This window comes from Erpetoichthys calabaricus, chromosome 6, assembly GCF_900747795.2.
Source record: "Erpetoichthys calabaricus chromosome 6, fErpCal1.3, whole genome shotgun sequence".
In the NCBI taxonomy this organism is placed as follows: domain Eukaryota; kingdom Metazoa; phylum Chordata; class Cladistia; order Polypteriformes; family Polypteridae; genus Erpetoichthys; species Erpetoichthys calabaricus.
Window position 1 is genome coordinate 140,638,132 of NC_041399.2, and position 14,641 is coordinate 140,652,772.

A 14,641-nucleotide genomic window follows, 5' to 3' on the forward strand; every position below is an offset into this window, starting at 1 on the left:
AATCCAGCTGCTTTTCTTATTAAAGGGTCACAGAGACACAACCGACCCTGGCAGCATAAGGAGAAAACATCTCAAAGCATTCATTTTTTTAGACTTTCCCTGAATAGAGTGATCCATTCTCCTGATTCAGTGTCCTAAAAATGGAAATAGTAACAACTGGAATCTGCCATTGTTTAAGTTCTTTCATGAGTCTTTCACAGGTAAAGTGACAATCTCCAGAACTGTGAGCAAATACCGTATATACAGGCAATTGACTAGAAACTTTTGCAACTTTAAACTTTGATAAGGTCGTAATGGAATCAATGGAGGACAGAAGGGGTCTATAAAAATCAATTTTATTGTATTAGTTGCTATTCGTTGCTATTTAAACAGTGAGTCCTCAAACAAGGTAATATTAAAACATGAATATTTACAACTGTGTAAAAGTTTAATATGGTGGACAATACAGCAATGATCTTAACTGATTTATCTGCAGAAGCTAAACAGCACAGCACATGCTCCTCTGCAAGCTTAGTTAAAGCAGCTTGTGGTAACATGGCCCTGTAGTTCTCGTTCTAAAGTGTAAAAAATGCTGTTAGAAACAGCTAGTGTGATTAAGAAATTTGTGGAAATTGCCACCTCAAGAATTATGAATGTCTAGCTGATACAGTGAAGGAAAAAATACCAGTATAAATATAGTAAATGTACAGTCATATAAAAATGTTTGGGAACCCCTCTTAATTTCTTTTGATTTTTGTTTATCATTGGCTTAGCTTTCAAAGTAGCAACTTCCTTTTAATATATGACATGCCTTATGGAAACAGTAGTATTTCAGCAGTGACATTAAGTTTATTGGATTAACAGAAAATATGCAATATACATCATAACAAAATGAGACAGGTGCATAGATTTGGGCACCCCAACAGAGATATTACATCAATACTTAGTTGAGCCTCCTTTTGCAAATATACAGTAACAGCCTCTAGACGCCTCCTATAGCCTTTGCTGTGTCTGGATTCTGGATGGAGGTATTTTTGACCATTCTTCCATACAAAATCTCTTCAGTTCAGTTAAATTTGATGGCTGCCAAGCATGGATAGCCTGCTTCAAATCATCCCATAGATTTTCGATGATATTCAAGTCAGGGGACTGTGACGGCCATTCCAGAACATTGTACTTGTCCCTCTGCATGAATGCCTTTGTAGATTTCGAACTGTTTTTCTTGGAATGCGGTGTTCTTCTTCTGCCATGCAAAGCCCTTTTTGTTATGACCAAATAACTCAATTTTTGTCTCATCAGTCCAAAGCACTTTGTTCCAAAATGAATCTGGCTTGTCTAAATGAGCATTTGCATACAACAAGTGACTCTGTTTGTGGCGTGAGTGCAGAAAGGGCTTCTTTCTCATCACTCTGCCATACAGATGTTCTTTGTGCAAAATGCGCTGAATTGTAGAATGATGTACAGATACACCATCTGCAGCAAGATGTTCTTGCAGGTCTTTGGAGGTGATCTGTGGGTTGTCTGTAACCATTTTCACAATCCTGCATATATGCTGCTCCTGTATTTTTCTTGGCCTGCCAGACCTGGTTTAACAGCAACTGTGCCTGTGGCCTTCCATTTCCTGATTCCATTCCTTACAGTTGAAACTGACAGTTTAAACCTCTGAGACAGCTGTTTGTAGCCTTCCCCTAAACCATGATACTGAACAATCTTTGTTTTCAGATCTTTTGAGATTTGCTTCGAGGATGCTGTCACTCTTCAGAGGAGAGTCAAAGGGAAGCACAACTTGCAACTGACCACCTTAAATACCTTTTCTCATGATTGTACACACCTGTCTATGAAGGCTTAATGAGCTAATCCAACAAATTTGGTGTTGCAAGTAATCAGTATTGAACAGTTACATGCATTCAAATCAGCAAAATTACAAGGGTACCCAAATTTTTGCACAGCCAGTTTTTCACAGTTGATTTAATTTCATACAACTAAATACTGCTTCACTAAAAATCTTTGTTCGGAAAACATCCCAGTACTCAGATGTTCCTAGGAAATGAAAGACATACTACTGTTATCTTTTTTGTTGAAAGTAGATTAAATTATTATGCAGGCTGAGAGGGGTTCATATGACTGTATATTTTAACAGCAAAAAGGTGTTTTTCAATTAATTATTTAAAATGATTAAAACCTGTAAGTGCATGTATATTTGCATTTAAGCAGTTTTTCATTGCTGATATCAATTAATTGATTGTGTGAGAATATATACACATATATTATTTGTTGTTAGAGAAATGGTAAAAGCTACTTTTTTTAATTAAGCCTTGTTTCAGATAGGTACATTACAGAAAAAATTAAACAATGACAGCTTGCAATTATGAGAATTTTATTTTCTTTTATACCATATGTATTATAGATAAGTATTTTGTGCATATTTTATTAGTTTAAATATGTATTTTAAGGAAATTGTATTTTATTTTAGTATTTTATGGTCACTGAACATTGACTCTACAGAATTTCATTTTGCTAATAAAAATGAACAGTTAACACCTGGTCTATAAATTAATTATAAAAATACACTTTAACATAGGTCATAAACTTCTGTTTGTCAGGTTGTACAGGAGATTAGTGTAAAAACATTTTTAAAGAGATAAAGAAAAAAAAATGGAATTGTTACCAGACTCAGCCAATCAAATCTATATGTGCCATCCTCCAGCACAGTCTCAAGAGCATGATCGAGATACCAGGAGACAGACCATTACACGAAGAGAGCTGGACAGGACCATTTAAGGGTATCAACCTAGCAGCATGACAAGTATCTGCTCCTTTGTGCGAGGAAGAACAGGAGGAGCACTGCCAGAGCCTTACAAAATGACCTCCACCTGGCTACTGGTGTGCATACTGTATTTCTGCCCAAACTATCAGAAACTCCAAGAGACTCCAAGAAACTCCAAGACACTCCAAGTGGGTGACATGAGATCCTGACATTCTCTGATGGGACGTGTGCTCACAGACCATCAACCATGCAGCTCCATTGGCATTTGCCAGAAAATACCACAACTGGTAGCTCTGTCATTGGTGCTATGTTCTTCTTCACAGATGAAAGCAGGTTCACACTGAGCATGTGTGACAGATGTGAAAGAGTCTGGAGATGCCATGATTAACATTATGCAGCCTGTAACATCATCCAGCATGACCGCTTTGGCAGTGGGCAGTGATGGTCTGTGGAGGCATATCATTGAAAGGTCACACAGACCTCAATGTGGTAGGCAATATTACCCTGAGTGAATCCTGGGATCTTCCTGGTGCAGGTGCCTGAGTGGGTAGGCAGTTCCTGGATGATGAAATCACTGATGCCATTGACTGGCCCACACAATCCCCTGACCTGAAACCAATTGAGAACCTCTGGGATGCTATGTATTGGTGCATCTGACACTAGCATGTAGTGCCACAGACTGTCCAAGAGCTCATTGATGCCCTGATCTAGATCTGAGAGGATATCCCCCAGGACACCATCTGTAGTCTCATCAGCTACATGCCGAGATGCCGTCTGGAGTGCATACAGCCACATAGGTACCATACACACTAATGAATCACATTATAAGTTGCCATAATGAAATTCACACAAGTTGGATCAGCCTGTGCTTTCGATTTGTGACTTTGGTTTTGGGTCTGATGTTGAATCCAGCCCTCAGTGGATTGGTGATTTTGGTTTCCATTGACCGCTGTTGCATCATTTTGCTCTCAATGAATTACTGTATACAGTATTACTCAATAAAGATTTCAGTGTCCCCATATATTTTTAGTATTGTAGTTACTCTGTGTCCTGAGACCAGCCCAACCTGTCATTAATGTGGAGCCTAAGAACATGTAGCAGTACACCACTTCTGTATCCACTCCTTGAATAGGGACCAGACATACAGGCTCTTTGGTGCAGAGAAAGTCAATAACCAGGTCCTTGTTGTTAAGATGTAGACAATTCTCTTTGCACCAAGAAACAAAGTTCTCCACCTGACTCCTATACTCTGTCTCATCCCTTTTATCAATACATCCCATATATGTACAGAATGTAGAAAAATCCTGGAGGAAAATCTGATATAGTCAGGAAGAAATCATCAACTTGGGAGATTTGTTTTCCAGCAAGACAACAAACCAAGCAAAAAGCCAAAGCAGAGGAATGGCTTAAAGACAATAATGTTAATGGACAGGAGTAGTGGAGTCATAATCCAGATCACAATCCAATTTGGAATTTGCGGCTGCATTTGAAAAAGGCATTTCACTCATGATGCCCATGCATCCTGTTAGAACTTGAGTTGGCAAAGAAAAATATTGAAAAAAACTTCAATATTCAGATGTGAAAAGCTCATAGAGAGACCCTTGCACACAGAATCAAGGCTAGAACTACTGCCACAGGTGCATCTGCTGAATACTGACTTGAACAGGTTGAACAGGGTAAACACTAATACAAGCAATTATTTTGCATTTTATTTTTGTAATTAATTTAGACCACTTTGCAGAGATCTGTATTCACTTTGACATTAAAGAGTCTTTTTCTGCTTAACAATATCAAAAAAGCCAATTTAAGTCCATTATCATTAAATTTTATATAACTATATAATGTGAAAACTCCCAAGGGTGAGAACTTCTTTTAGGCACTGTATTTGTCAGAATATTGTATCTATAAAAACAAATAAACATGTCTCTCTCTCTCTCTCTCTATTATATATGATGTCCTGGTCCAATCTGGGAGGAAAACCACCAGGACACCATCCATCTTCTCATTAGGAGCTTGCCCCGACGTTGTCAGGGTTGCATACAAGCACATGGGGTCCATACAAACTACCAAGTATGATTTTGAATTGCTGCAATGAAATTTCAGCAAAATGGACTAGTCTGCCGCATCATTTTGTCACTTTGATTTTTGGGGTGTCTTTAAATTCAGCCCTCTGTAGGTTGATAATATTCATTTCCATCAAACAATGTGGCATCCTTTCATTCCTAACACATTACCCAGTCCATAGCAATATAGGCATCCAGCATGATTTTTTCCCCCATTGAGATCTGATGTGTTTTTCAAAAGTGTTCCTTTAATTTTTTTGAGCAGTTTATATATATATATATATATATATATACTCTATATAGCACAGATGATGAACCAGCTGAGGAAAGGGAAGGCTGCAAGGATCTGTGGTATCTGGAGTGAGGTTCTCCAGGCTGGTGGTAACACTGTCCTCCTGGTATTGTAGACAATCTTTGCTTCCATTTGGGAGACTGTAAAACATGACTTGTAGTTCTTATCTGGAAAGGGAAGTGTGATTGCCTGGAATGTGGCAACTACAGGGGGATAACACTGCTCTCGGTGCTGGGTAAGGTCCTTGCTAGGGTCATCCTCAACAGGATCCGAGATCACTTGCTCATCTACCAGTGACCGAACTAGTCTGGTTTTATGCCTAAGAAGTCTACCATCAACTGCATTCTGGCACTGAGGGTTCTCATGGAGCACAAACAAGAATATCGGCAGAGTTTCTTTGCAGCCTTTATCGATTTTCGTAAAGTGTTCGACCCTATGGACATCCTTAAACTTCGCAGGATCCCCTTAAAGTTGCTGGATATTATGGCCGGCCTGTACACTGGTACTGTGAATGCAGTGCAGAGTGTAGGCAGAACCTCCGTGTTTTTCCCAGTTGATTCTGGGGTTCGTCAGGGGTGTGTTCTTTCTTCTACTCTATTCAATGCTTGCATGGACTGGGTGTTGGGCATGGTCGTAGGGTCGAGCGGCTGGGGGCATCTGTTGGCAAAGTAAGATTCACTGATCTTGACTTTGCCGATGGTGCTGTGATCTTTGAGGAAACAATGGAGGCTCTGATTGGGGAACTCGAGAGACTGAGTGAGGAGTCCGAGTGTCTGGGTTTGCGAGTGACCAGGATAAAAGCCAAGATCCAGGTCTTTAATGATCTCTTAGGCATAGCCATCAGTATTGCATCTGTCTGCAGAGACAGCGTCGACCTTGTCAAGAGGTTTATTTATCTCGGCAGTTATATTCATGTCTCTGGTGACTCTTCCTAAGAAGTCAGTAGACAGACTGGGAAAATATGGGGGGGTCATGAGGTCACGGGAAAGGGGTGTGTGGCATTCCCGATTCCTATGCAAAAGGATGAAGGTCCAAGTCTTTAGAATCCTGGTGCTTCCTGTCTTGCTATATAGTTGCAAGACATGGGCGCTATCCAGGGACCTGAGACGAAGACTGGACACCTTTGGTACTGTGTCTCTTTGGAGAATCTTTGGGTACCACTGGTTTGACTTTGTGTCGAATGAGTGGTTGCTCATGGAGCCCAAATGAGGCACATTACTTGCATTGTGGGGGAGTGTCAGTTACAGCACTTACAATCATGTGGCACAATTCCTTGAGGGTGATCTGGCTCACAGGATCCTCATTGTTGAGAACCCGAGTGGCTGGACCAGGCCAAGGGGATGCCCACGTAACACCAGGCTGTAGTAGATATATAGGACAATTTCCAGAGGGTGGGACTGGACCACTTGTCTGCCTGTGGGGTTACCAACCAGGACCCTGAGCTGTTTGGTTGTGTAGTGGGTGTGGCAACGCACTGTACCAGTGCATGCTCTTTACCCTGACCTGATAACAGTGAATATAGCTGCTCAGACTTTAGGAGTTAGTCTTTCACTAGGCCAGTTAGGTCACTTTTGTGACTTGTCTATGATTGGACTTTGGGGAATAGTGCCAGAAACTGAACTAAGGTAGAGGTTGAGCCACCATAGTGCTACAGGTTTAGTGTTTGTTGTAAAATGGTGGCAACAAAGGGAAGGCCTTTGCTGCAAATGCTTAATTTAAATATGTAAAGAATGAGTATTTAATGTGCAGATCAAACACTATGCAATTGCAGCATTACATCAATCAAGGATACTAACCACAGTCCACAGCAGATGTGTTAACTTAAATGTCAGGACTCAGTCCCAGCTTAGGGCTGAACCACTGTGGACACCACTAAGTAAATCCATCACAATTACATTTAAACACACACAAAATGTGTTTTACTATACACACAATACGCACAATAGTAAAAATGTTTACACGTTTTCAAATACACCAGGGGTTCAAGACTTGACAGATGCAGGAAATGGCTGATCCTAACAGTACATGTTCTCAAGCTAGTAACAAAGGAACTATATCCAGAACCAGAAAGGTATTCAATTTTTCATTTGATTGCTTTCTCAGGAGTGCTGTTATTCACTCAGTCTCTCTCTCAGCAAATTCACGCAGGTAGAATTCGTTGCCTTGATTTTTGTGTTATCATCAACAAAAGGTGATATATGTAATATGCATGGGAAAAGTTGCACATTTGAACAAGATTATTAAAAAATGGGCGGGGGTTGCTAAAAATCTAGCAATTGATCAAGTCAATGGCAATGCGTAAAACAAACACAATATAAAGGTGACGACAGATGCTGTGAACTTTGAACATGAGTTAAGGTGTGAAACTGCCATCAAAGCTGCATGCGCCACAAAAGCAGTACGTGCAAAGGTGAGCCCTGTGTTCACTTGAAAAAACGCACACTCCCCGCTTCAGTTCAAGAATCGCATTCCCAAGAGATTTTTTTTTTACCTTCGGATGAAGGTGTTTCGAAGTCTGGGAGAGTCGGTTTCCGTAATTTATAAGGGAGCTTAAAAGTTAGGAACATACCAATCTGGGGTGGGGGAAGTAGGAGGGGGCGAAATACCGTGATGTTAAACCAGGAAAATAAATTCAGACAACTAGGATTCTTGAAATATCCCGGCGTCAGTTATTCTGGTCAGCCTGCATCCGATTAAAGCTGCCGTTGCTGTTTTCCTGCGGCACTCCTTGCAGAGGATGCACATTTTCTTGTAGCTTAGCGCTGTGGAATGCGAGCAGCACACACAACACGGCGCGTGCGCTCACGATTGCAAACGAAGTAAAATGAGTTTAAAAATAAGACGCTAAAGCAAAACCGACTTCTGTCAGTGGAGACTGGCGATCAAACTGTTACTACATAACGAAACGCAAATGGTTTAACCCTAACCCATCCCTGGGATCGCGGGACGTTTCTTCTCCTGAAACTTTGCCGACCGCCCTGCCTACCCAACTTGCAAAGTAGCTCCAAATGCCCGCAAGCAAGTTACCTACAAATCATCCGTTGCTATGGGAAACCGGTTACCACTCCCTCTCTCTCTCCTCTTATCTAGACGAGCTCCCCCGGCTTGGCGACCGCCGCAAGTCCTATTTAGCCTGCAGTTTTCCAGTGTCATAAACAAACATGCAACGCACTGAGATAGACGGATCTCTAAACAAATACAACTGTGTCAGGCTGGATAAGTAACATTTCAGATGGGGGGGGGGGGGGGTAGGCGTCATCAACACACACCCCCAGCAGCTGTTTCTCGTTTCTCTTTCTCTCTCTCAAAGTTGACCGCCCCCTCCCATGCCAGCATATCAAATTGCGCATGCGCCTCTTTACTTTGGTACCCTGCTTGGGCGAATGAACGTTCAACAGGTCATTAACTATGGAAGAAGGAAAACAGCTAGTGCAGAGAATAGGGGGTGGGGGTGATGCTTTTTCTATTTTGTTTTACTTTTTGCCCTTTCTGTCCATGGGCTGTTCACACAGAGTCTTATGTTACAGTTTGTTTATACACGTGCGCATTTAAAGTCGAACTTTTGCCAAATGCATTAACAGACGGTCACATACGCAAAATGCATCTTCTGACTCTCATACTATATGTCTTAAACTGTATTACGTTGTAGTGTTATTAAAGAAACAGAAATTATGGAATGGCCGTCATCAGTTCATCAATCCGCTAACCGAAACTGCTTGATCATGTTTAGGGAATCAAACACAATTTGAGTCAAGTTAATATGAAGAAAACCATTTTAAATAAAGATCAGTTTCTTAAACGGTAGTAAAAATTCACTGATTATAATAAAAGGTGATAAGGAAAAGGCAAACAAATGATCTAAATCGGACTTTGCTGGAATGCTTTGGTAACACGATACAAGAAAGTCCTTAAGAGTGGTGGTTGAAAGTACTTGTGTCTGTGAACAGGAACTGCTAATTTATTTCTCTGGCGAAATCAAAGGGTTGGATTTGGGGGTGATGCGGGATGGGCACGATAATTTAACATAAAAAGACGCCCAGGCTGCACAGACGAAGAAGCGCATTTGGTTACACCCCAATTTATCAGCAACCGACAGGACAGTACAAACAGGTGCTAGTCTCATATGACTTTCACAGGTCGGGGGAGGGGACGGAGGAGTTGAAGCTGCAGAGCCACAAAGTTAAGAGATGCGATCGCGTACAGCAAGTAATTCGCTGTATCCCCGAGCGAATCGAAAGAAAGCAACAGAAAAAAATTGAGAAAGGTGGGGCGTGAGGGGGTGCCTGTTAGACCTTGGGTGGGTAAGCCTCGTTCTTCGTTTTCTTGCAGGCGATTTAAAAATATGTCCAAGTTTGGTCATCTGGGGAGTGGGAAACTGCGCAGACGAAAGTCGAAACAACCTGCCCCCTGTCGCCTTGACCAAAAAAACACACTCATCGCGGCACGCTGCTGATGCCGTCTGCTCGGTCTTCCTCTTCCTGGTTGCTATGGGATCGTGGGTGGTAGTCTCGGGCGATCGTTACGGGCCAGGGACATTAGTTCTCCTAGCAACAAAGTTAGGCTTGGATGTCTGAGAGACTATTAACAAATAACGCCACACTAAAATGCACACGTATTTCAAAGCTTTTATCGTCGGAGTTTGCAGTATTTCTTTTCACATTGCATAGATAAATGACAGTTATCATGATGGATTTTTTTAAACGATTTAACGTATTTAAGTAATTAGTGAAATGTATATCGACCTCAAAACTGCCAAAACTGTAAGCTGAAGTTTTAAACGACATCCTGGATTGCTGAAGTACACTTTAGTGTATGTGCCATTTTGCCCTGCGATGGATCTGGCGCCCCGTCCTATAATGGATGGGTGTGTAACAATAAACATGCCGAAAATGTATTTACTTAAGATGACATTATCAGATTCTGGAAATCATGTTTCATTTACAGCGTTTTGCAAAATAAAAATAGCAGTTAATTAATTTGATTTGCCTAAACATGGAGTTCCATGGTCTGCATGGTGGTACAGTTGTTAATGCCTAACAGATACAAATTCAAAAACCAAGTGTGGAGTTTGTATAATTTTCCAGTGTCTGTTTGGGGGTCCTGTAGTACTGTGCGCCAAACCTCCACACACATATAGGCCTACCTTCAACATGTCATGCGTTCTTTTGTTCAAGTGACTCAAAGCCAGTCTGAATGTGGTTATTTGTTTGAGTGCTTCTTGTGGTAGACTGGGTGCCCTATCTAGAACTGGTTTCCCCCTCCACTAAACCCCAGCCCCACTTTCTGTAATCCTGACTGGAAAAGCGACTTAGAAGGTGGATGGCAGGATGCTCTTACAAAAATGTTAATACTGAATATCATCTTAAGGTGCTTTACAGGTCCAGAGTAACAAAAAAGTTGAGACTTTTCTGCAACAGGAGCCCTAGCTAATTGATTTGACAGAAACTTCATCCCAGATTTCAGCATTGTTTTGTTGCCTTGACCAATGTCTATAAACAAGAGCAATCTTTTTTAATTTGTTCATTTTGTTCACTAATGCAGCTGTCTATTTTGTGACCTGCTTGGGTTAGTGAATAGTAGGAGCTTTCCTGGCAGCACTGGGTGTATTGCAGAAGCCATCTTTGAATGGTGTCAGACCACTGGTTTTTCCCATACACTCATACTCACACTCACTTTTAGTCAGTTTAGATTTTCTGATCCCTCTAACCTGCTCATCAGTAAAGGATGTTGTAAAGTGAAAAAAAAAACAATAGGGAGGTCATATATAGGCAGGGTAGTGGTTGAGGCTTTGGACTTCAAACCCTGAAGTTGTGGGTTCAGATGTTGCTACTGACACTGTGACCGTGAGCAAATCACTTCACGTGCCCGGGCTCCAATTGGAAAAACAAAAGAAGTGCAACCAATTGTATCTCAAATATTTAAGCTGTCTTGGATACATTTTTCTGCCAAATAAAAAATAATGTATATTCCATACAAAAAGTGACTAGGTTTGCTGAAGCCATGAAACAGCAGTGCCAGACGATGTGCTACCCAACTGCCTTTTGGTTGCTTATATACATAGTGTATGTAACATTCTCAAACTGCTTAATTCAATTCAAAGTCTTGGAAAGGCAGAACATGTAAAGACAGCATGAAGTGAAAGACTGGAACCAACCCAAAAAGGCATTTCAGTGTATCACATAGCCTTTTTTGTCTTTGACTTTCAATATTTTCTCTACTTGGCTTTAAGACTTTAATAATGAATGTTCATAGGTGGGCGGCACGGTGGCGCAGTGGTAGCGCTGCTGCCTCGCAGTTAGGAGACCCGGGTTCGCTTCCTGGGTCCTACCTGCATGGAGTTTGCATGTTCTCCCCGTGTCTGTGTGGGTTTCCTCCGGGCGCTCCGGTTTCCTCCCACAGTCCAAAAACATGCAGGTTAGGTGGATTGGCGATTCTAAATTGGCCTTAGTGTGTGCTTGGTGTGTGGGTGTGTTTGTGTGTGTCCTGCGGTGGGTTGGCACCCTGCCCAGGATTGTTTCCTGCCCTGTGTTGGCTGGGATTGGCTCCGGCAGACCCCCGTGACCCTGTGTTCGGATTCAGCGGTTTAGAAAATGGATGGATGGATGGATGTTCATAGGTGTTGCCTGCCACACCTTAGACAAAAAAATGTTCAGGGTCATGCTGTGACAATTGAACCAGAACCTTTATGGTCTCTGGTCCACCACTAAGCCTCATATGTATAAAGTTAAACAAACCTGCATTATTTTTAGTTAATTTTGTTTAGATTCATTTTTAAATATTCTATAATTCTATTACAAAGTTTCAGAAAAGAAGAATCTGTTCTGTAAATATGAAATTGTATTAAAACATTTTCTGAGCCTCCTTAATCTGCTTGATGCCTGCAGAGAGCAAGCACCCACTCCAGCACCGTTAGGTACAAGACAAGAACCATAGACACACTGGATACATTACCAAGTAGTGTGGTAGAGAACGGTTCCTTAGGGCCTTTCAAAACTCAACTCAATGTCATTTTGGTAAAATTAGGCAAACAGGTTTGACAAGCTTCTTTTGGGCTAAATGGCCTATTCTTGTCAAAATTGTTCTACTATCCTCACATGGGCCAAGAACACACAAAACCAAACTAGGGCTGATTTAGAGTTGCCAATCAATTAAACACACATATGTTTAAAAGAAGGGAGGAAAACTAAAAGACCTAGAGAAAAAAAAAAATATGTAGACATATGAAGAATGTGCACATTTCATACAGACCGTATCCAAGATGGGACTAAGACCCTGTCTCCTGAGGTTGTAGAGCAGCAGCAGCAGTAAATCCTGTGTCAATGTTCAGCTCTTAAGTTGTAAGTAAAATACTAGTGTGCTGTTTTTGTTTATAATTCTTTTAGGAAACATAGCTTTCTATTTTTTCTATTAACGAAAGAAAACACACAAAAAACAAATTTGTAAGCACAACTCTAATTCTATCTTTATAAAGAGGAATGCAGGCAGTGTGGTGTTGTGATTAAGGCTCTGAACTTCTAACCCCAAGGTAATGGAGTCAAATCCCACTCCTGACATTGTGTGACCATGAGCAAGTCACTTGATCGGCCTGTACTCCATTTGGAAAACCAAAAGAAATTTAACCAGTTGTACCATAAATGTTGTAAATCACCTTGGATAAAGGTGTCAGCCAAATAATGTAATGAATGTTAAGTGTGACATCCATTGTGTTCTATGGGAACTCTATTGAGTTTAATATTACTAAACTAATTAAATATGTGATGTTTTTATTGCCAGTCTATTGATTAGACTCAATAAATAAAAACTGAGCAAAGGTAAGAGATAAACTTCATAAAGTCAGCAATACTTATTGTGGCTTTTCTTTACTCATTTCTGTAAGTAAATGTTTCATGGAAAACATATTATGTGTAACTAAAATCTAATTATATGGTGTTTGTTAGGACATACAGAGTGCCTGTGTTAAGCTGATGAATGAGACAGCTTATGACCCACAGGTACATATTTCATCCAATAAGTAGTTTTACTTTTCCCAGACAGACTGGCAGATCCACCAAATAACGTCTAAAGAAGGAAGGTGTTTTATAGTCTCTCACATATAATTAGAACTTAAAGTGACATTTTGACTATATATGAACTGTACATTATCACAGAAGCTCGACAAAGATGTAAAAAAAGTGTGATATTTTTCACAAAATTGAGCTTTGTGGGGTTTAAGAATAGTGAGTTTTGGTAAAGTGAAAATAATAGCAAAAACAGCAATTTAAAATGACCCCAAATTGCATATAGCAGGTGAAAAAATGAATCAGCAGTGAATCTGACTTGTAGAAATCATAAATGCAAAATGATGCTGAAGAAACCTAAACAACATGCCATAGTTTGATGAAAAAAGGTCCCTTTGTTTCCTTGTTTTTGGTTTTATTCTTTTTCATCAAAATGCACATATTTTTATTGAAGCATGTTTGACTGTAAGCATGTTGATTGCTTCAGATAAATTAAAACAAACCCACTTTCCAACATATTATGAATTTGGCTGGAAAATCATTTCACAGCACAAGTTCTTTGTAGTACTCTGAACAGATACTTAAATATACAAATAGTACTTTCTCCCCCAATACCTTAAATGTATATTTGTGCTACATCAGTTGACACTTTTCTTTCTATTTTATTTCTTTCTTTACTTTCTTTACCTTCCTTAGACATTAGTTGTATGGCACCCAAATTCTTTAATAATCTGCCTACCAATATTAAAGATGCCCTATTGGTCTCAGCCTTTATAAACAAGGCAAATTGCTCATTATTTTAGCACAACATACACGTTTTAGAATTGCTACACGTTGTTTAGTATCGCTCACTCATTTGCTTTATAATTAACTGAAGCAATTGTTTTTTTATTTTACTATTACTAAGCCTTTTCCATTTTCTTTCTTTTCTCATTCTCTGTGGTGACACTTTGTGTACCATGAGATGTATCATCATACATAATGGACCTTTTTAGATGTTTTCTGTTCCAGTGAAACTGTTGTCAATTGCTTAGGGAATGATTCTTCTCAGAATGCAACTGACCAAGACAAGTAAGAATGTGGACTCTGTGGACTGTGGAATCACCCCTCACTGTAACTATATATATATGATCCAGCAGCCCAAGTTTGCATCCTGCAGCAATGAGTGAGGAAGCTCATCTAAGAGGGATGCCAGGCGAACTAATTTCTCACTTATGGCATGTGTATATATATATATATATATATATATATATATATATATATATATATATATATATATATATATATATACATAGATAGATTATCCATCCATCCATCCATTATCCAACCCACTGAATCCGAACACAGGGTCACGGGGGTCTGCTGGAGCCAATCCCAGCCAACACTGGGCACAAGGCTGGAACCAATCCTGGGCAGGGTGCCAACCCACCGCAGGACACACACAAACACACCCACACACTAGGGCCAATTTAGAATCACCAATCCACCTAACCTGCATGTCTTTGGACTGTGGGAGGAAACCGGAGCGCCCGGAGGAAACCCA